The sequence below is a fragment of the Neopsephotus bourkii genome, unplaced genomic scaffold (genome assembly GCF_033783945.1).
Source record: "Neopsephotus bourkii isolate Nb327-2 ecotype Australia unplaced genomic scaffold, CSIRO-AGI_Nbou_v1 NB_1846, whole genome shotgun sequence".
Taxonomy (NCBI): Eukaryota; Metazoa; Chordata; class Aves; order Psittaciformes; family Psittacidae; genus Neopsephotus; species Neopsephotus bourkii.
In genome coordinates, this window is record NW_026902319.1 from 772,393 (window position 1) to 795,102 (window position 22,710).

General features: G+C 41.9%; 1 protein-coding gene across 12 annotated transcripts in view; it reads right to left on the reverse strand.

The window, feature by feature from the left end:
- SGCD (sarcoglycan delta) overlaps positions 1 to 22,710 on the reverse strand; it is a 525,277-nt gene that overhangs the window by 134,591 nt on the left and 367,976 nt on the right. The window contains exon 1 of one of the 12 annotated variants that reach the window (XM_061343987.1): positions 1,106 to 1,225. The exons of the other annotated variants lie outside the window; for them this stretch is intronic. The gene's annotated coding sequence lies outside the window, so the exon portion shown is untranslated. Of the gene's footprint in view, positions 1 to 1,105; positions 1,226 to 22,710 lie in introns of those variants that run through there. 12 annotated transcript variants of the gene reach the window in all.

Below are 22,710 nucleotides of genomic sequence, written 5' to 3' on the forward strand. Positions count from 1 at the left end.
CAGTCCTGCTGAATGCTGGCAAAGCAATCTGTGGGTCTACTGCCATGGAAGAGCCAGAAACACTTAGTGCTGTCCCACTGTATAATTTAATGCCTTTAATTCATTCCCTGCTGAAAGAAAAAAACCTCCCTATCGCCACCATAAAACACAGCTAAAAAGCATTTTCAACACATGGGATAACACTGCTGTGAAAATCCAAGGAAGAGGCACTGGCAGAGGCAAGGAAGTTTCTGAAGCTACGCGAGGCGGACTCCTCCCGACACCTCCATCCGCCTTGACGAACACGCCATACCCGAACTCCCAAACACGAGCTGCCATATAAGGTGCTGATATCTCTGCAAAGGCAAGACAAGCTTTAATGCTGCAACTAAAAGGATGAGAGAGCACTGCTTAAATCTGGCAGGCTCCTAAAGGGAGAGATAGCTTTTCATCATAAACGTTTCTTAAGTTATTTGGGGAAAGAAACGCACATCACAATAGAAGTTGCAGATAGAAGAGCCCCTAAATTAATGCTTTTCCTCCTAATCTGCTCTATGTGGTTTCTGAATGTGCTGTCTGTTGCAGTTTGCTCATGCAAATACATAATACAAGAAAAAGAAAACAACAGAGAAATCACAAAGCAATGATTATTACTGAACTACTGTCTCTCTTCACAAGCTAGCTGTATCAGGAATTGCCAAACAACCCCCAGACAAACATGCTTTGAACTCATAAAACTACTATAATACAATGTACAAACAAATGTATTTATCGCTAACGAATCGCATCTTTCAGCAAAATCTGTGGGTGACACACATGGTACAGAGCCAGCCTCTCGGTGGCTGCAGGTTATATACATACTTATTGCCCCAATGAGAAAGTTGGGGATTATTTGGTTGCAGCATTCCTGCAGCCCGGGAGTTGCTTTGCCTGCAGAATAACTACCAAAGCAAAGTTCGCCAGAACCCAGCCCCAAGCTGCTCCCATCCCTTTGCAAATATGCCACAACTTCCCACTCCTGACTTTTCTCCCCCAAACAAAAGTCCGAAAGCAAGAATCCTCTTTGCATTAGCACAAAAGAACAGCAGATCCCGGCTGCAGTGGGAAGGAGCAACGCGGTTCTTACCTCTCCCTCAGCAGGCAGATGAAAACCCAGAGGGGTGCTGGAGGCTGAGGGAGTGATGCAGCGCGGCTTTCAGAGCAGCACGAGGCCTGGCCTGTGCTCATGAGCTGCCCCTGTCAGATTTTCCAGCAGCAGAATTGCAGCCAAGTCCCTGCCCATGCCTGAAGAATTTCCTGAACAGCATTCCCGTTCTTTTTCTAACTGCTTTGAAACCACACTGTCTGTACTTCAATAAGGCTTTGTCAGGCCAAGTTACAGCTACTGGGCTAGCTCCAGATAGCAATTGAAAACACATGTGTTTTGCAGTAAAAGCCCCCTTCTCTTCGCACACATTCAGACACAGACACCCCCGCCTGCGCTCAGCCCCAGAGCCTGCATGTCTTGCCTTTGCAGCTATAAAGCTGGCCATTTCGGTTAAAAGGAATAAAAGACTTACGTTGGTGGGGATTTTCTTTGGGAAGAGGAAAAAAGGGGGTGGAAGAGATCCCACTCCCACAGATAACACTTCGCCCTGCCTCGTATGTTTTGCTAGCATCCGTGGGTCACAGGCACCCAGGTGAGCAGGCAGCTTTGCCAAACCCCAACAAGCAAGGAAGCACAGGAATGAAAATCTCAGTTCATCACTGCTCTCCTCTTACCTTTGCCTCTCTTCTAAAAACTGTGAGGAAAGAAAGCGTATTTTTAGCATCTCCAGACTCAGTTCAGCACATCAGAACTGTATCCTAATCTTGACATATACTCCTGTATCTGCTTATACTAAAAATAATACAACTATTTTTGAGTACTTTCATCCCTCTCTGCTTTCCAGCTGCCCTCACCCTTAAAAATATTTTAAGCACCTTGCATCTCCTTTTAAAGAGCATTAACATTGCTCTGGTGTTGGCTTAAGGAAAAGAAATAGAAGATATAATGTTCTACCTTTAATCAGAATGGGTCCCAGTTCTTAATATCTGTAATCATTTCCAGACAGCACCATGGGTCAAGGCAGTGAACGTGGGCTCTGCAGCAAGAGATGCCCTGCGCCTGGCATTTGACTGTGAAGTAGAGCTGGAGTAGATGTGGAAACGCACATGGATGTCCCCCTTATACCACCACGGCTAAGTCCCACCAAAGATGAAACACAGCAGCAGAGTTGTCAAGGTAACAATATAGAAAAGAGACAGTTTAAAGAGAGAGAGTTATATTTTTCCCCTCTTAATGTTCCTTTCCAAACCGTGCACTCCACTTTTACTGGGTTATTCTGCTCCGTGATTTACAGAGGTGTGGCGGACAGATGAAGTGTTTACAAGAGACAACTGCAGCTGGGGATTGGAAATAACTGAGCACCTTATAAATGGTCTGATCCAGAGCTCACTGAAGGCAGTAAGAAGCCTGTTTCCTTCTAGTGGCTGTGAGTTAGGTCCATAGCAAGGACTCATTTATCTGTAGGAAGATGAGATTTGCCATTCACGCACCAGCAACAAGATCTTACAAAAGCCCCCATTGGTTGCCCTTATGGAAGGCTTGCAGTACTTCAACATGTTTTGAGAGCTGCTCTGGTAACACCATGCATGGCTTTAGCCTGCACCCTGCTCTGCTACCAAAATGCCCTTTTCTCAACTCCTGCAAAGAGCCCCACATTGGTCAGCAACATGCCCCACAAGCCCTGGACCAGCATCCCAACTGTACTAACTTCAGTGGGGATGTATGTAGGATATGATGCTATTTTTGCACAAGACAAGACAGTATGAAACCACCCAGTCATTCTGCCTCAGATTTCAAGACTATAAGCCAAAAGGCACATACATGGCACGCACACAACCACTGGTGATAGCATTTGAGATTTATTTGGACAGCTTGTGAGGAGTCAGTTTGCGCCAGAACAGAAACCACAGACTTTCAGATCAGAAATCAGGAGAGCTATCAATAGAGCTAAAAGAGAGTCTCCTAAACTGGCTGTAACAGCAGTGATAATTCTTTTTGGGTTGGCAACCAGCAACAGCTGAAACCAATGGCACCCAAAACCTTTGGAGTCTCTCAATATGGATAAACTGAAACAGAAAAACATGAACCTCACATTCACGTAATTAGATTTTCGGTTGTACAAGAAAATCAGGCATCTGCAGAGCTGTCGGCAAGACAATAGTAGCCCTTGCCTTCTGTCTTAAATTTCCCCACGGTCTTTATTCAGCAAACCAGTTACGTATGGTGTCAGGCAGTAACTTCTGTGAATCAACGTGTGTTTTGAGTTAAGCACATGCTTTACTGCTTTGTGGATCAGGACTTCCTATGGCAGCCTGGCTCTGGCAGGACCAATGGTCAAATCATTTACCGTATGGCAGTACAGAACTTTGAAATCATTCAGTTCTTTGCACAGATATTGTAAGTCAGTGGGTTTCAAACTTTTCTCGATGTGTGTGACCCCTAAATATTTCCTAAAGGTGGTGCATACCCCTGTCATCATTTCATAGAGAGATATTTCTACATACTCTACACCAAACTCTTTTCTGTCATTTCTCACAGCTTCCTTTGGAATAGTCCACAAGTCTCCCATATGTCTTTGGACCACAGGCTGGAAACTACTGCTGGAGATAACTTAATCCCCTATTAAAAATATAAATAATCTCCTCTGTTTATGTGCCATACTTCCTATCTTCAGAATATTTATGGGAGCTAGCAGCGTGCTGGCAGGTAGAGACATGGGGAGGTGACAGCATTAATACTGCATTTTTTCCATTGGCATAATTAGTAGGCCAAGTCTATAAATATTTACATTAAATCTGTCAGGCATCACACCAACCACACTGATAACTTAAGGGTGTCTTGCTGTAAACTGCATTAATGCCTAAGTATTTTGTCACCAAATAACACATAAAAATGCTCCTTCAAACTAAGCCTCTTTGACTAGGCTGTTTTTATCTCTCTCTCATTTGGGTATGGGGTATAAAGATGCTTAAAGCATCAGAACTGTGGCTCAGGGACTGTTCTATTTTTCTGTTATTGAGCTATCATTTGTATCAGTGCCAGCACTACCAAAAATACATGAACCCTGCAAGTGTAAAACTTAAGTTGATGTCGACATAACTGTCTGCATAACTGCTATTGTTCCTCAGTAGTGGTAGGGTTATGAGGATTTAAAAAACCCACTAGAGCTCTTTGGGAAGATAAAAACAAATTAACCTCTCAAAGCTCTGATATCTTTGCAGCTGGAACATGCAGAGGCTTCCATTTTGTGCAGGAGATCCACTCCACCTGGATCCATGAACTTCTACGCCAGGAAATAACACGAGATCTATAAAAGGTAGGAAGGAAAGTTCCTTCTCTACCATTTATACCTATCCTGCATTTTGGCATCCAGCATTTTCTAGAAACAGCTGAAAATGATTTAGTATTTATTGTTAACTTGGCAATATTCATAACTAATTCAGTTTAACTGATAATATCTATTTGCATACAAACTGAAATTTGGGATTTTCATGCCACGAAGATTTCCAGGGACTCACTCAAACATACCAAAACCTTCCTAAGAAAATCAGGACAAAACAAATATGCAGAAAGAATCAGCATGCAAATGCAGGTGTGTGTGCATCTGGAGTGAAGGAAGAAGTAAAAATGAACATTTTAATATCTGAATGAGATAATGAAGCAATCACTTGTTTGAGCTTTCCCTCCAAATGACTTTCCTTTTAATCCATAAAATCTCTCGAAGTATCACAATGGAATAAATACAAATGTTCAAATATTACTAGACTCTCAACTGAAAGAAATCATCTGCCTAATTATTATTAAGTCAACCTCAGCCTTGGACTCTTATAACAGATCTCTCATGTACACATGTATAAAGGGAGAAGCCAAGACTCATTTGAGCTCCATTTCTTTAAATGCAGAATTCTGGTAGCTGACAGATCAGAAAGTTAACTGTTTGGGGTCAGGAACAGCAAGCTGTGGCAAAACAGCTTTTGGCACTCCTGATGGATTCACCCAGCCCTGAGCAATGACAGAGGATGGAGAACAATGTAATGAGAAAGGGAGGAGAGGTTCCAAGAATTTGTGTGGCAGTAGTTGTAGGAGACGAATGCTTCACTGGAGGGAGAAAACCCATCCCTCTGTATGTGTGTGTGCAGGGAATGAAGGTCTGATTTGATAGTAGGGAGCAAAATCTCATTTAAGTGCTGCAGCTGTGAGTGAATGAAGGCACACAGGTCATCACGTAATCACACGCAAGGCTGAGATGCGCTTGTTGGACAAGTGAAAAGGAAATGGAAGAAAATGAAAAAGCACTCGTGTGTGTGTTCGGCTGCAAGAACTGTGCCTGGAGAGCAACTGACTGTGCGTGCAACTGTGTGCTGGAAGCAGCCAGACCTGCAGCACCTACATCCTCACCCACTGCTCTAGTTTCTTCAGAGGAGATAAATATGGCTACATTTGAGTAAGAAGCTATAAATACAAGCCTGGCTATGAGATGCAAGATCTTCTAATTCTCATAAGCTAAAGACGGGCAGAGCTAACACCTCTGTGGCCCTGCTGTCACAGACAGGATTCAAGGATGCTCTGAATTTCACGCGGATGAGAAACTCCAATAACAGCAGAGGTGACCCTGAAGTGAAGACCTTGCTTCACACGACACTGAGTTATTTAGATCCAAGTACTAATTTTTGCCCCTTCTACTCACCCAGAGTTACCAAACAACAGTGTAAATGAAACAAGGGAAACACAAGAAGTCCTGGTTTCACAGTCATTGTACAGGTGAGCTGGGGAATGGGAGGTCAGGACAGCAGTTGGTGTTACTTGTACAAGGCTGAAAACACAGCATGAGTTCAAGTGAAGGACTGAGCTTTTATTACAGGTCAGAGTTGGAGAACTGCTCAGGGTCTGGAGTTCAGAAAAATCCATGTCTGCCGTTGCTGCTATGGGACAAGGATCAAAGTGGCAAACAGCCATCACCAAAGGCAGGTATCTTCTACTGGACAAGCTCAGGAGAGCTGCAGAAAAGGGAGGGTAGAGGATGGAAACTGAAGTAGCCAGTGTGCGAGAACAACATGCTTAACTCTTCACAGGTTGATGTGAACATCTACATTGACAACAGCCTACCCCTAATGATTATTTTTTCCTTAGGGTCCAAGACCTGCAGACTCCCTGAGGCCATTTGCAGATTGCAGTGCACCTAATTTGAAAGCTCTGTACCGTGCTCCTTTCCCCACAAAAGCTGCAGCAGTGATTACCCATCGGCCAAAGAGCCACAGCCAGGACCTCATCCAGCTCTCCCTGTCACCCCAGCCGCTGCTTTGTAATTATTCTGATTATTTCAGCCATTTCCAGACTCTTCTCAGAAATAATTTAGGACCAGTAGAGCTTGTTAATAGGTAAAATGGAAAGTGTTCCTTTTCATTTCTCCGGCAACATTAATGTAATTATCCTGAATCATTCTCAAACTATGTGGGCTGTAATTTCAAGACAATATTACTATTACAGAACCCTGTTCTTCCAGCCAGCATGTGTCATACTCCCCATCCAGAAGTTATTTATCGATAATCGGAAAGGTCTTCATTTACAAACAATAGGCCCTCTCATTTGCAGCACGACAAGGAAGCCAGATAGGTGTCGCCATGTAAAGGTGTATCACTTCCCTGGCTTCTACACCTCCAGTATAAGGAATGCATGACAGACAACTGTGAAGATTAATTACATACAGATATAAGAGAAAGTATTCAGTTGGCCAGGCCAGTAATTGTTCTTCTATTAAAGTCTTAATGGCATCCAAATTTATTACTCTCATTTGAGCGGCCTCACCCTTTGTTGCAGGTTCAAGGCACACAGACACTCTCAAAGCTTCAGTTAGAGATATGCCCCAGTGCATACAAATCTCCACCTCAGCCTACAATAATCATCTTCTGGGGGAAAAGCTCCAGTTTCTCTGCCAGGTCTATTGTAGGGGGGATTTCTGGAGTACAGATATGCCATGCTGCTTACATTCATTGTGGTTGCTGGTCAAGCTGAGCTGCTGTTCAGCACTCTGTGCTTATCACTGTCTTTCCCTTTACACTCCCAGCTATTTTTACCCTGCCAAGAAAGAAGCTCTGCTTGTTCTTACACTTAGATATCCTATTGTATCATGAAGTTTAACATCACCCAATGCACACAAATTTGCATCTACGGAACAATTTTCATAGGCAGCATATCTGTATTTTTACAAAGCAATTAGAAGAACTCTTTAAGAGCACTAACAAGGCACACTGTCAGTCCATGAGCAGCCCTGGTCATCGCTATCTCTTTTAATGAGCTGTAGTATGTCATTCTGGACACAAAGACTTTTGCATGATCCTGTGAGCCTCCGGTGATGAGCAGCAGTCACCTTCATACATAATATCTAATCCAAAAGAGAACTCTCACCCTCGTTTCCCCATGACAACTTAGACACTCACCATCAAGCTAAAACTAGGTATAAAAATAGATATAGAACTATACATATCTAGATCACACTACATATAGGGAAGAATATTTTTTTTATGATGAGGGTGCTGAAACACTAACAGGTTTCCCAGAGAGGTTGTAGATGTCCCATCCCTGGAAACACTCAAGGTCAGGCTGAATGGGGCTCTGAGCCATGTGGTCTAGTCGAAAACGCCATTGCAGGGGATGCACTAGATGACCTTGAAAAACCCCTTCCAACCCAAACCATTCTGTGATTCCAAAATCTGATGCACCACTTCCGCTCTAGAGTAAGAAGGAAGGAGAGAGCAGTTCTGGTAATCAAAATGATGAGCAATCTTTAACCAAATTTTGCAAATTCCTACTCACTGCTTATATGCTTCAAGAGGTGATAAGATACATTCTGATCACAAAGCACCTCGTGACTGCTACTTGGAAACGTAGCAGAGTAAAGAATGATTGTGCTTATATATAAATAAATGCACACATGCTCATATACTCACATATTTTGAGTTTCAACAGAGAATGAGGGGGAAGGTTTATAAAGCAAATTTATAGGAACATTAAGATACGCTGTGATTGTGTAGAATGTGTGAGTGAGAGGGAAGGGAAAAAGATGTAATGGCCCGAGAAATAAATGCATGTTTGTATGTCAGTAATCAAGCCTGACCATTGCCAGAGAACTCAATACGGTGGAGGCATATCTGCGAGGGTATTTAATCCAAAGACCATGAAAAGGCCACTGTGCAAAAATTCCAGAGTCAGATTTATCTACAGAAATATACCCGAGGGCCTCTCAATCTCAGCATCTCTGCTACAATTATTGGCAGGATGTCACAAAGGGTAAAAAGCCATTTAATTGGGAAATGCCTTTATCACTGTAGCTATTACCTCTCAATTTCTGAGAGAATTCTTTGTGCTTTCCCATACCTAACAGGTTTCCTGGAGCCTGTGATAGAAGATTTTTTTTTCTCTTAGTTCAACAGAAGCTCTAAGGGCTGCAATGTCCAAGAAAGTTGATGAGACCATTTGCACTTGGTCTGCTATCCTCTTCCATGTATTTATCTAGTTCAGCAGCTGGTAAGGTTTACCCCTCAGTGCAGTGTCACAGGGCTGCTGCTGCTGCTGCTGCTTCCAAATCTCTGCGTGACACACACTCATGCTAAGGATGATTGCAAAAATGTGGAGTCCCATAACAGTACGGAAGAGAGAAACAAATGTCCCATCCCTTCCTCTGCAGAGAGTCAACATACAGCTTGGTTCTTGGCACTTTTCATCCTATATCCTTATAATCACCGTCTTGGATTACTTGTGAGCACAGTGACCCCAGCAGCCCCAACCAGCACTGAGCTGCAGAAACCTTTACTGCAGAATTAGAGGAATGGAATGAAGTTCCTCCTATAGTATTTGCTTTTACATGGTAGAAAAATGAGTGGCTCATTGTGTGACTCCTCTAAGTGAGTAAAATTACCCTACAGTTTGGCAGCAACAAGATGTTTTTTTCATTAGGACACAGGGAAAACCCTGCCACATTCGTATATGTTGGAGTGAAATTTCATCACTGCTATGATTAATGTTTATGTTATTGCCCTAAATTCTCCATTCCTTCAGGCTAAAAATAGCCTCCTGGATTTCCTGATATTTTCCAATAAGAATCAAAAAGGGAGTGAAGGCAAGAGAGAAGAGAGAGATGCTTTGTGTCTTGCATCCAGACTTACTTTTTGGACAAAGTAGCTGTCAGGAAGGTAAGAGAGCTAATCCCTTCTAAAATGTGAGAGACTTTACCTGCCTATTTTTTCTCCCAAAATGATTACAAAGGTTTATGCAAATGCTTGTTGAAGATTGGTGAGGCACTGGAATAGGTTGTCCAGGGAGGTTGTGAATGCTTCCTCCCTGGCAGTGTTCAAGGCCAGGTTGGATGAAGCCTTGGGTAATATGGTTTAGAGCGAGGTGTCCCTGCCCATGGCAGGGGGGTTGGAACTTGATGATCTTAAGGTCCTTTCCAACCCTAACTATTCTATGATTCTATGATTCTATTAGCAGTTTTCATGCTATCCCTCACTCAGAGATGTATTTACAATTATAGTTTCCCTCTATGAGATCATTAACTGGTATTTTAAAAAAAGTCGTTATTTGATTTTGTCTTTCCAAGTGCCTGTGTGGCTTTTTCTCATCGTTCAGACATGCCCATTCTCAGTGTCTGTGACTTAGAGGCATACTCAAGCTGTAGTCAGAACCTCCCCCTCCACAATATCAGGGAATATGCAAAGTGAAAAATACAATCCATTCCCACAAAAATCTGCTCCCAAATGCAAAGATCATCTAACGAAAGGCTTAATGTTTCTGTAAGCCCCTGCCTTACAGAAGATCAGCACAAGAGAAATCAACACAGAGCATTTAATCTTAATTCTGTGTGAAAACATACATATATTTAAGTAGAGGTACATTTAAGTGACCTGCATTGTATTGTTACAGTGGGGGTTAGATGTGAATTCTGCAGCAACAGGTCCTATTGAGAAGACCAGAGGTTAAGTGTTTCTCAACATGCTGCTCAAGCCATCGAGCCAGTGAGCATCTGCCCCCTTGTATGAGGCAGTACTGTGCTGCATTAGCATTGAGCAAAGCTTCCTTCTTTCACCCCTTCAGCTATTTATCATCATCTCAGAAAATCGGGAGCAACTCGGCACAGTGTTACAGAATTTTTCCATCCCTACTGTCACACAGAGGTTAAACCAATTTCCCTGCAATACAACAGCAAAGCTAGTGCATTCCTTTTAACCTAAATCACCCAAGTAGTTAGGCTTTAAAGGAAAGCCAGTGGGGAATGCATATGTTTGCAGGGCATGTTGCTGCGATCACAGTCTGGAACAGTCCCAGAGTTTTATAGGTTTATCATCCCAACACATAAACTTTCTCCCAGTAGGGCTCCTTTTCACTTACCTGTTTTTATTATTCTGCAGCTGGAACTCCACAGCAAATCTCTTAAAGGTTAACAGGCCTGTCCAGAAAGCACAAGAAACAGCCTGGCTACAGTCTATGGATTTTAATGCTCTACATTACAACAACGTGCTATTTTTATACCAGGTAGCAGCCTACAATCAGCACTACTGCAGTGACTGTGTAAGATATGACAGAGGCCAAGGAAAGGTGCAATAACAGCTGTAAAACAATCCACCTACAAATAATAACGTAAGACCACCATAAGCACGGAATGGAAGAGAGGGGTCATAACAAACAAGGGAGACTCAAGAGAAACTCCAGCAAGGGTACCTCCATTGCTAGCCTTTGAAACCAAGGAAATGGTGTGGTGCTACAGCAGGTTGGCAAGCATTTCAGACAGTGATCCCCATGTGAAATCATTCAGTCTTTCTTTGATGGGTTTCAGAAAGCCCTGCTGCTGTCTTCCAAAGAGAAATGACACTCTTATGCTGGAAGTTACAGGTTGTTGCAGGCAAGAGGACAGAAGTGCTTTCCTCATCTGCTGTACACTCAAGCTGGCTACGTATTTTGCAACAAGGAATGCTTGCAGGCACTGAAACATCTCTCAGACACATGCTTTCTAAAAGAACATGTTTTAGAAGCTATTTAAAATACGAAAGAAAAAAATGCTGGCTGCCAGAAGACATGTGTTGCATCCCTTCATTCACTGCAATGCAGTAAGCAGCAAATCTTAAAGCCCTGTTTATACCTCATGTATCTCAGCAAAGGATTTCTAAGTACCTTATGAAGAGAGATTGTCGCTGGGCCAGAATCTGGCCCTGTCAATTTTTTGGTCGTGCAGTGAACCCTGAACTTGCTTCAGCACTGGGGAAAAGGCATTTGCCACACCAGTCTTACAAGAGGCTGAGTAATCCTTGACTCTTACCAAGGAGCAGATGGCCACGTCAGCCTGGGCAATGTCATCACAGCTCTGGGTGGTATCCAGAGCTGCTGAAGGTGTAACCAAAGGCTTCTGCATCACTGGATGCACCAATAGCCTGCAACCCCTGCGCAAGCAAAGCACTTTAGCACAAGTCATGTTTTAAGTACTTTCCATAACAGATGCTTATATGAACACGTGAAATAACTCAAATTACATGCAGTTCTATCCACATATAGCTGGAAGAAATTAAGAAAATATTTCAATAAAAGCCTGACTCAGACTTCTTTAAATGAGCACCAGAAGCCCATCAGCTTTACACTTTCTCCATCTTTTTATCTGTTTTCAAAACTAAATCAGGTTGCTCATTTGATCTCCATCCAACCTAGAGTAAGGGCCAAACTCTTTAGCTGGAAAAGACAGCACAATGTGTGAATAGTCAGTCCAGGCACAAAGGCTGAGACTGTGCTTGGAGAACAAGGGCTAGCAGGTCTGCACCATGATAATGCCTCCTTCACCAGGGCCCAGAGAGAGTTTAGCTCTGTCTATCCTAAATTATTTGCATTTCTATATAAAGACAAACCCAAGGATTCCTTAAATATAACATTTGTCACAATTATGTGCTGGCGTTTCTTTATAATTATCTTAAGTACTTCACTCTCAGGAAAATGTGGTTGAAAATGCAAGAGAATTATGCTGATCACTTGCTCATAATTAGATAGATTCAATAAAACCTGGTGCTTAGTAAGCTTTGCATCTGTACACTCTATGCAAAACTAATCTCAAAGATACGTCTATCTTTTTCTTTAGCCTTTTGCTATCAAGCTGTGCTGGTTTTGGATGGGATAGAGCTCATTTTCTTCACAGTAGCTACTATGGGGATGTGTTTTAGATTTGTGCTGAAAACAGTGCTGATAATTCAGGGATGTTTTCCTCTAAGCAGTGCTTACACAGAGCCATGGCCTTTTCTGCTCCTCATCACCCCACCAGTGAAGAGGCTGGAGGTGCACAAAGAGTAGGGAGGGGACGCAGCCAGGACAGTTTACCCCAACTGACCCAACGGATATCCCATACCATAGGGTGTCATGCTCAGCACATAAACGTGCGCAAAGAAGTAGGAAGAGGGGATGTTTGGAGTAATGGCATTTGTCTTCCTTAGTCAACCATGATGGATCCCTGCTTTCCTAGAGATGGGTGAACACCTGCCTGCAATGGGAAGTGGTGGATGAATTCCTGGTTTTGCTTTGCTTGCATGCACAGCTTTTGCTTTACCTGTTAAATTGTCTTCATCTCAAACCAAGTGTTTTCTCGCTTTCACTCTTCTGATTCTCCCCCTCATCCTGCTGGTGTGCTGGGGGCAGTGAACAAACAGCTGGGTGATGTTTAGCTCCTGAATGGGGTTATACCACAACACAAGCACATCTGATGTGTTAAGGATGGTCTACATAAACAGACACCTCTTGAGGATTATCTAAAATCATTACTTTGTCCACAAAACAGTTCCCTAGTGCTCCAGTTTTCCCTTCTGCTACTGTTATGCAAAGCTTGGAGTAAAATTAGGGGGTTTGGCTTGTTGTGAGAAGCAGCCAATTATGGAACTGGTGTTTTTTGTCAGAAGACTGGGTATTTATGAAGAAAATAAGAAGTCTTGTTTCCATACTGGGAAGAACGTGGGGGGAAAAAGAAGTAGTAATCTTGTGGCCCACTGCTCCAAATGTCTTTCAACCAGCATTTAGCCAAAACGTTCGCTCAAAATGTTAGCTGCTTCTTGAAGCTACAAGCAAGGATGAACATGCACATCTTAGCACAAAAGATGCCTTATCTAGTGAGCACTGATGAAGCTAAAGCTACTGGTGGAATCACAAACTCTACTCGCATGAAGAATTGCCTGTTTTCCTATGCGAAATGGCCCTTGTGTCATAGAAGTGCACAAAATTAGCTAAAAATGCTCATGAATACTAAAAAAGACAAAATATATTTATGGAGCTCCTTTCTGCTGTCTCCAATAAGAAGTCCAATATGTCTTCAACCACATATATAAGCATCTCTATTTACTACTCTGAGTATCTGATCTTCTTTTCTCTGCATCAGAAGATTTTTCTTCTTCCTTCAGAGAACTGTCCCTGTTTTTAAGCCTGAAGAATATGAAGTAAATATGGTACTGCATATAAACAATGTAGAATATAACAGAGCTTCTAAATTCAGTCAGCCAAAGATATCAATTTTCCCCCCTTTCTCAGTGATTGATGCCCTCTGGAAGAAATAATAATTATATGGCACAAAAATGAGGAAAGAGGCACGCTGAATGATAAAAGCATCTAGTCAAAACATACCTGAAACACTGAGGGGAAATAAATAAGTTTTAAAACTGCTAAGCCTGAATAACGCTGCCTTATTAGTTGTAAAAGGGATGAAAAATAAAACCCCTCCAATAAGAAAAGGACTTAAGAAATTTGCTATACACTAATGCCATCTACCAGACATCAGTGGAAGTAGCAGAAAAAAAGTCAGATGAAACAGTGAATATGACAAAAATTAAGTAGAAATTTGTGCACAGCCCTAAGTTTTGGGGTTTGTTTGGCTTTGGTTTCAGGGATTTAGGGTTGTTTTATTGGATTTTGGGGGGTTGATTGTCTGGGGTTTGTTTTGGTTTCGTTTCTTTTTTTTTAAGCGGCTACTGAATTTCTTTCTTTTTGCATTTTTCCTCCAAGGCAGGATTTCAGGGTATCCATGAATACAAATATTTATCAATTCTTCTAATCAGCAAGATTGCAGAAAAACCCTTTAATTCCCCTTCCAATACAATTTTGAAGCATAACATACATTTACATGACTTTGAACTATTATTATTCTTCTCCTGCAAGATGCCTCTTATGCAAGGAAAAAACCTTATTTTGTATTAAGTCCACATTGTCTCAGGGCCTCTTCAACCTGCCTTGAATATCTTGATCACTGAATCCAAGCTCAGTGAGCTCTGACAGCAGCTACACTGCCAACTGAATCACTGTCAACTTATCTGTAAGTTTCCAAGGACTGCCTGATAACTGTAATGGGGTTGCTTCTTCTCTTTTTGTCCTAAGTGGCCCCAGATTTATATCCAGCTCCAAACCACACCTCAAAGACTTGTGCTAAGCCTGTGCATAACAAAGGCTGAAATACACATAAAATATAGGTATTATTTTACAACATAAGTCTATAAACAACACAGAACCCTAAAATTTGTGTAACTGGGACCAGGAACGGTGGCCATGACCCTGTCTTTAGCCTACATACTTGTTGAAAACTGAAGCTAGGATGTTGCTGGTATTCTTCAACTTTCCTTTTGGATATTCATCAGCAATAAACAGCAGATGCCTGTTCAATCTCAAGACAGTGAGAAATAGATGCAGCTGCAAAATCTGCTACTGCTGTGCCATGAACATGGGTCTCCATTGGCTGATACAGACACATGTATGCACAGAAAGTGGGAGATGGGGAAAGCAATATCTGAAACTAGCAGAGCATGATGTGGACCTGAATCATTTTGAGAGACCAGAGAACATTTCCATTTCAAAAGGAACACCATCTATCTGTGTGCCTGTTATTTCAGACACAACCTCACTTCTTCCAGCACACAAAGTCAGCCCAAACTAACAAAATATGTTAAGACTTTAGTCCCTAATATCTCCTTAGAAAAATATTCAAGAAACTCTGACAGTTAGAAAGAACCTAATTTTCTGTATGTATGTGTTCAGATCAATGACACCTCTATATATCAACTTTACCTTTATTTCTTCCTCTCAAAAATCCCTCCATTGCTTCAAGAAGTATTTACACACACCAACCAACAAAGGCATTTTCCAGAAATTCTGCCAGTATTTGTCTTTTCTGATCTCCCAGAAGAACAGAAATGAGCTCTTCAGCCACCACACTTAGTCTGTCTCTACAATGGACAGGTTCCAGTGATGAAGCTGTACTGAATAGCCACTGATCAAGAAATTGGAGCAGTGCTAGGGGTTGCTGTTGATTCAAGGTGAGAGGAACTGAGCTGGAGTTACTTGGCAGTGCACAAAGAGGAATTTCCATGTTGTCAAAAATCTTCCACTCTGTCTGATTCTGGCATTATTTCCTACTGGCTTGTTAAGAAAAAACGAGCTCTCATCACACTCCTCTGGTGCTTCCTTTGCTCCTTGGTTGAATATTCTGCAAGTGCAAATAAACTGTTCAACAGCAGCAATTTATTCTCTGTCTCTTACAAAAAGGATTGCAGGGAGCCAGACTTTTGTATCAGGAGCTGGAAGCAAGTATGTTACAGCAAAGACTCCCTGCCAGGTCCAAGTTCCCCTCCTTCTTCTGTCCTTTGCTTTCTGTGAAATAATAGCCATAAGGCTCCACAGGGGCCATATTAGTATGGTACTGGTTCTCCACATTTTGTCTGATCTCTACTACTGTAAGCGTCTGCATGACTCCAGCAGGAGGTAGACACTCATGGAATTCAGCCATGAAGATCCAAACTCATGTTCCTGAACTGCAGACAGAGGATGCATAGGCAGTCCCAAACTGGGCAGAGGATGAATACTGCGGAGGAATACCTCATTAATATTGCAATGTAAGTCTAGGGTTTAAATAGCCCATGTCAGAAGAGCTCAGACATGCCATCACAAAAATTTCATTTCCTATGCTTTGGGCTTTTAATCTTCCAGCCTCTCTGAATAGCAGTTATGCCTGAGATGGTTAACTTCCCCGCCATCCAAATTCCAAACGAACAGTGCAACCATGCTTAAACCTGTTGCTTCTTTCTCCCTTACAGAACAACATTCACTGCCTCTGTTTTGCTTATCTTTTCTTCCCCAGGATGCTGGCAGCATATGGGTTAATGAGGCAATTATTTGAAGGAAAGGCATTTCCAATAAATCAGCAGATAGCAAAAGGGAAAAAGCACTGGAGTAATTTTTTCTGCTCACAATTTCATTATGCTTTTGGCTGTGAGCCATTATAAGGTAAATCACCCAAGTCATGTTGCACAGACATTTCTGAAAGGACAGTTATTTAAATCACTTTGTAAGCTACACTCCTTGTTTTGAATGGAGAATCCTGCTTATTTTGTATGTATGGCACTTTATGCCCATTTAAAAGTTTTGAAAAGAGAGCTGCAGCAAAGCTAGAGCTGTAATTTGGCTGCAAACAGCACATCGCGGCACCAGCATGTGTTGTCCCCACAGCTCATGTTCTCCTTTCACTCCTGCTCAAGACCTGATCCCAGCAAATGGACATACATCCCCTCTTCTGTTCCATGAGGGCAACAAAACTTGGAGTAATGCTGACCAAAGGAGGGATAATTACTTGTACTACCTTGACCTGCACAAGTCTGCTGAGCTGATGATGTTCACTAACGCTTTCCCTAAGTTTTCACATCCACCAGTTGCTGGCTCATGGCTCCTCAGCAAATATGGAAAACAACAGGAATGTCCTGCTTAGACCACTGGGAAGACTCCCAGAAACTCCCAGAGCAAGGAAATAGCATCTGCTGACAAAAAGATTATAGTTCTGACAGGCTTTTGATTTTCCTTCTCACCCACAACACCAGTGAGATCAAGAACAAGAGACAGCACTGCAGAATGTCATGGACAAAGAATATGCGGGGCAAAAACCAGGCAAATACCATGGTGCTGCATGTGGCCTTGAAAGCACCAGCTTGTCCCTGCACAAACTGCATTCCAGCCATTTTTAATGACTTCTAACTTCACAATGCCATTAATGTTCAATATTTTTCTTTTTACAGCTAGCAGCTTTCAACTTAATGTGCTCACTGTTACTTTTTTTCTCCCCCAGAAGTCACTGAAAGTGCCTTTACCTTCCTATCTGGAATCTCACACCATTTGCTGAAATACCGAGCATTGGTTATAAAAACCACACATAAAAGCCATATCCACTATCGAAATCTCAAGTTAACACAACAAAGGCATTCTCACATGCATTCCAGCAGACAGGAAACCAAATTAATGCCTCATACAGAAACACAAGCTCTTCATGCTTAACCCTCAGATTTAGAGTGGGAGCCCAGAACTGGCTGAAAGTACCTGAGGCACAGTTCAGACATTTAATTTCTGACTCTTCAAAACAGGCTGAAGGCTGCTTTTGCCCTCCATCTATTCACCAAGCTCTCACTTGGGCTAGATTCAGCCCAGCAAGCAGCTACTGAAGGAGACAGAGATTCCTCACCAGTTTTTAAATTAGATGACAGACATATCCAGCTGCTTTTCAATGCATGTTCCACTGTCAATCAAAATTAAAGGGTATAATTAACTAGGCAACAGCTAAGCAATGTCTGTCTTCTACCAAGAACCCAAGGAACAGATTAATTTGCCAGTGAAATAGAGTAAGATGAGTTCCTCTAAAAAAACCCAAACTCTGGCAGAATCAAGGTACCATCATAATTTTTCTATCTAGCAGCAGGTTAAACATTGTCTTTTACTGTAACAAGGAGCTTCAAAAGTTGCCAAGAACTCAAAGCTTTCTATATTACACAATATTAGTATCACTGATTTCAGTTCAAGCTGCAAATTCAGCTCATGAAGGTGTCATTCAGCCCCATGACCAGGATCAATGTCTGCTACCGGGTAGGTTCCAGTTAGGTGTTCATGGAGTGTCATTTGCTACCCTGCACTGGGAACACACCAGCACTCATCATACAGACAGGGAGCAATGCTGGGTCCCAGTGCCCAACATCTGCTCCTGGTGCCAAGAAACCGAACTGCTCCAAGGAAATACCTGAGCAAGACTCAGTCAACTTCAGCTCCTCTCTCAGTCCTTTCCTGTCCCTCCAGCACATTCTCAGTGTTCACCTTCACACAGACCTGCAGAAGCATCTTGGCGACCACAGATCTCACCAAAGCACCCACTGCACTGCCTTATGGCTATTAAAAATGGCACCAGTATCTGGAAGATGAAATCACACACAAACTACTGCAGGCATGACAGAATCTGCCCCGAGCTGTTGTGGGCTCCTGAGACCTTCTGAATACCTTGCTCTACCTGACATTTCTTTGTGCAGTACCTGGTATCTTCACTTTGCATCACTGAACTTTAATTAGTTTAACAACTTGCAGAGGACTTTTAAAATAATACTTTATTTAATCGACAGGTTTTTCATTGTAATGTTCAGTTGCAGCACGAGACCATGTAATGATAATGAGAAGTATTGGAGCAGCTGAAAACTTAATTAAAACACGTAAAAATTAATTATACTGCTCATCATTGATTTTGTCTGAAAAAGCTGATATTGTAAATAGGAAATCAAAAGCAAGGAGGTCACATAGAGAATCACTGATATGAAAGTCATGTATCAGAGGAAAAAAAATATGTTCATGCTGAGAGGAACCATTCACTGCAGGTCCACAACCCAGTGCAGAGCTGAATTCCATTCCACATCGCAATATTGCCAATCAAGCATCAGTAAGGAGGCTGATTAATGTGAAGCCAGAACAGAGTACATATAATGCAACTATTATGTAGACAATTGTATGTGAGATTAGAATCACATGATTAATAAAGTCAGCCTTTTCAGGATCTTTTTCTACCTCTCTAAAAAAAGGAAAGGAGATTGGTAGTATAACCATGAAATGTCATTCCTTAGGCTCTCCAGAAATGTCTGAGATAGGCGCCTGGGTTAGGACTATACCGCTTGATGCTGCAAACAGGGATTATAACACCTTTTCATAGCCATAACTAAATAGGAGCCTGCTCATGCCTGCATTTAGCCCCCTGTATTAGACTGCCAAGGGGAGCAGCTGGATGCTCTAACCCTTTCTGCTTTATCCTGGGAAAAATCACATACTATGCAATACCTTAAATATTAGTTCTCTCTCCCTCCTGTCAAGTCCTGAGCTTGTTTATAAAGCATAATTATATCCTATTTCAACTTCGAAACAGTTAATGCATCCTTTTAATAGAAGACCACAGAAAAGCCAACCTGGTAGTGACATAAATTGTACCAAGAGCAATATCACAGATTCCTTTGGGTAAGTCACTAAACTTCTCCAAGCCTTAAGTATGGAATGAAGAAAACAGTGTTTTACCAAACTCAAAGAGATTATCTAATACTACCTAATGTTTATAAATCACCTTCATATTCTCAAGTAAAGACCACAGAAATGCAAGGACGTACTGACCCACATAAGGGTTAAGAGCAAAGTTTTTTTTCCCAATGACAGCTCTCAAATGACCTTGTAACGTTAGGATTTATTTTCAGCTCAAAGGAAGCCCTGTCACGTCTAGGAGCCATGCTTTGCTCTAACTGCGGATGACTTGCTATCAACAGGAAAACAAGTTTAGTCACTGATCCAAACATCGAAAGCTGCCAAATCAGCGCTTTGATGTAATGTCAGGGATACTAACATGGTTTCAGGTCTGCACTGATCTAACACTGCACAGCCAAAATGGAATCTGGTTACACTCTTCCCCCCCACCCCCTGTAAAATACCAAGTAACCAACAACATATATTATATGCACTTCTTCACTTTCTTTGAAGTGAAGCTGAACAAGCTAAACCCCCTCCCTTTCCACCCCCCCAACCCCATAAATATTCCCACTTCTGTGTTTTAAAGGAGTCTGATCTCCACATGCTGCAACTTCAGAAGCACAAATATCCCATTTAATGAGACCACTGAAGCATTCAGTGATTTTTTTTTTTTTCCACTCCTGCCACTACACCTTGCAGAGGAAGATACCCTGCAAAAGGAGTCTTCCAGTCATAAATTTGCTTACAGGCATCAAACCAGTCTTCTACATGGCTGAATGTTGAAAGAACAGCAAGCACAAAGAAGGCACATTCACAAAAGATGACTGGACATTTTAAGACTATTTTCTTAGCCATTCTTTTCTTAGAAACAACCACAACAACTGAGAGCTGTTATTTAAATTAATCACAAAGGGCTTTCTCTTCTGGTTAAAGCAGCCAGATGTTTCCAAAGAAAATATTCAAAATGTCCCTATGTTGCTGTCAGTAAAACTGTAGGAAAAGGGCAGCAATCCAACCCTTGTCATTGCAAGAAAAGTGCTGAAGAACTTCAGGACTGGGAGAAACTGTAGATGTTGAGTATGTTGGCACCTATACACTAAGGAAGTCATACCATGGTACTTGATAACCCAAGTAACGTCCCATTGCCAGCACTGCAATGATTAATTTTATAATTCAACCTGGACAGCACTTCCACAGGAGGAAATATGGAAGTATCTCCTGCCAGGATAGCAGTGCCAGGTCTTGTATAAATACAAGTTACCTTTTCAGGTGGCCCATTAAACTCATGTACTGATCTATGTAAGGTAGACCTGGAAGCTCAATAGCACAGCACATCATTACAGCAGTCAACACAAGAAAGTCCTTGTAGTTTCCCTTGCAGCGAGCAGTTGAAAGGAAACTGAAGAGCTCTGCTATCTTTTCAACTGTACACATACTTCACTTGAAGACTTCAGAGGAACAGCAAATACTAATAACCCCTGAAACAGGCTCCTCCAAGACCCACCCACCTGTTTTTCTGAAACAGAAAAGCATTAGAATATTGTCTTTTTCCTTACTGGAAACAGTTCAATGTGGATTAAATATAAAATAAAATAAAAAATAAAAGTAAAATAAAATAAAAGTAGAATAAAATAAAGAGATCCTGGGCAGGTTCACATAGTGCCATTAAATGGCCCATTTCCTGAGGTAATGGACAGTTTTAATGGGTGATTTTCATTATAGCAAACAAGAGCATACTTCTGGAGGCGCTGCCATGATGGCCATGACAGTGGTGGCTGCAATGAAGGGCACTGATTCATCATCACAGGTAGTTTGAGCAGTTGTAACTGAAATCGCTACTGCCTCAAACCTACCCACCAGAGGGGACAACATCCTATCAGGGACATCTCAGTGGATGGGGTCACCACTGCTCACAGCCAGACTCCTCCATGCCAAGGGAATTGCTCCCAGTTACAGTGTTTTCCCCCAGTCACACATGGACAGGGCTCTCTGGATCTCCCCTATCACTGCACTTTCTCCAGTCAACCACAGCCTAACAAGGTTGGTTAAAATATTTTAGCTTAAGCATCCAAGCCTCAGGTTTCCACTACTGGCTTCCAATGAACAAGTGAAGTTACTCCCTAACTACGCATTAGGACTTAAAAAAGATAAAAGGGATGTCTGAATCATTGTAGGCACAGAAGAAAGCTCTATCAGCTGCAATCGCTGAATGAATTATTTATTAAATTTGCACAGGGAAGTCAGAGGAAATATAGCTATTAAAGCAGGAGCCCACAAACTGTACTTTGCCTGTAAGATCTTCCAGTCAGTCATCTTCCCTCAGTCATGGGAAATCAAGAAGTTTCCACCAAAACAGTAGAAAGGCAAAGACTGACACTTTTGCTCCTTCAGTATCATGACTCTACAAAGTATATTTCGTTTCTTACGTTAAGCATCTGTGTTCTTAGGGCTTATTTCCACTCATTTGGAAACTTCACTGGTGACTATACATAACGCTTCCACAGATGTTTATACACATTGTTTCAAAACACTGCAAACAGTGCAGCAAGCTGCCCAGGGCGGATGCTGCTTGACAGGCAGGAGAAAGGTTAGAGATACTTCTCCCTGCCAAACTGCATGTCACCAGATACATACCATAGCCTTGACTGAGATAGCTAGCTGAAAATCAGCTCCAAATATGATAAAGTGACTGTAGGAACTGCAATATGAAGAAGCCCTAATGTCTTCATTCCTAAGACCCTGAAGGCCACCTACAACATGAGTAGAGAAAGATGCTAAAGACAATTTTGACACCCAACCACTGCTGTAAACAAGTTTGGGAGCTTTATTGATTTGACTTTGGGGTTTTTTCTTCCCCACTCCAATTTTAAGCAGTAAACCAGTAACAACAGTGAGCTCAGACCTAACTCACCAGTGTTCTTGCCAGCCAATCCCAGGGCGGAAGCCAGGAGGAGCTCAGGTGGATTAAATCACCCTCCAGATAGTCCTGGTCTCCTTGCTACTTACAGGGGAATTTTGCCTCTCTGTACTCCCACCTAAACTCTCCAGCAAGATATATAACATTAGATGAAATGTCATCAAGCCTTTATTTTCCAGTTTCTACCTCCATAAAATAGGTATAATAATACTTACTTACTTTCAAAGAGAATTGTAAGACTTAATTAGATAATTAACATGAAAGTGCTTTAAAAAGGCTATGTACACACAAAGCACTACTGTATTATTAGTGTAGGCAGGCATGGGGAGCTCGTAGAGATTTTCTAGCAGGTTATTTGTTATTCTGGAAGAAGTCTTTAGCTGCATACAGCAGTAGTGTAATTATTATCATCATCAGATTCACT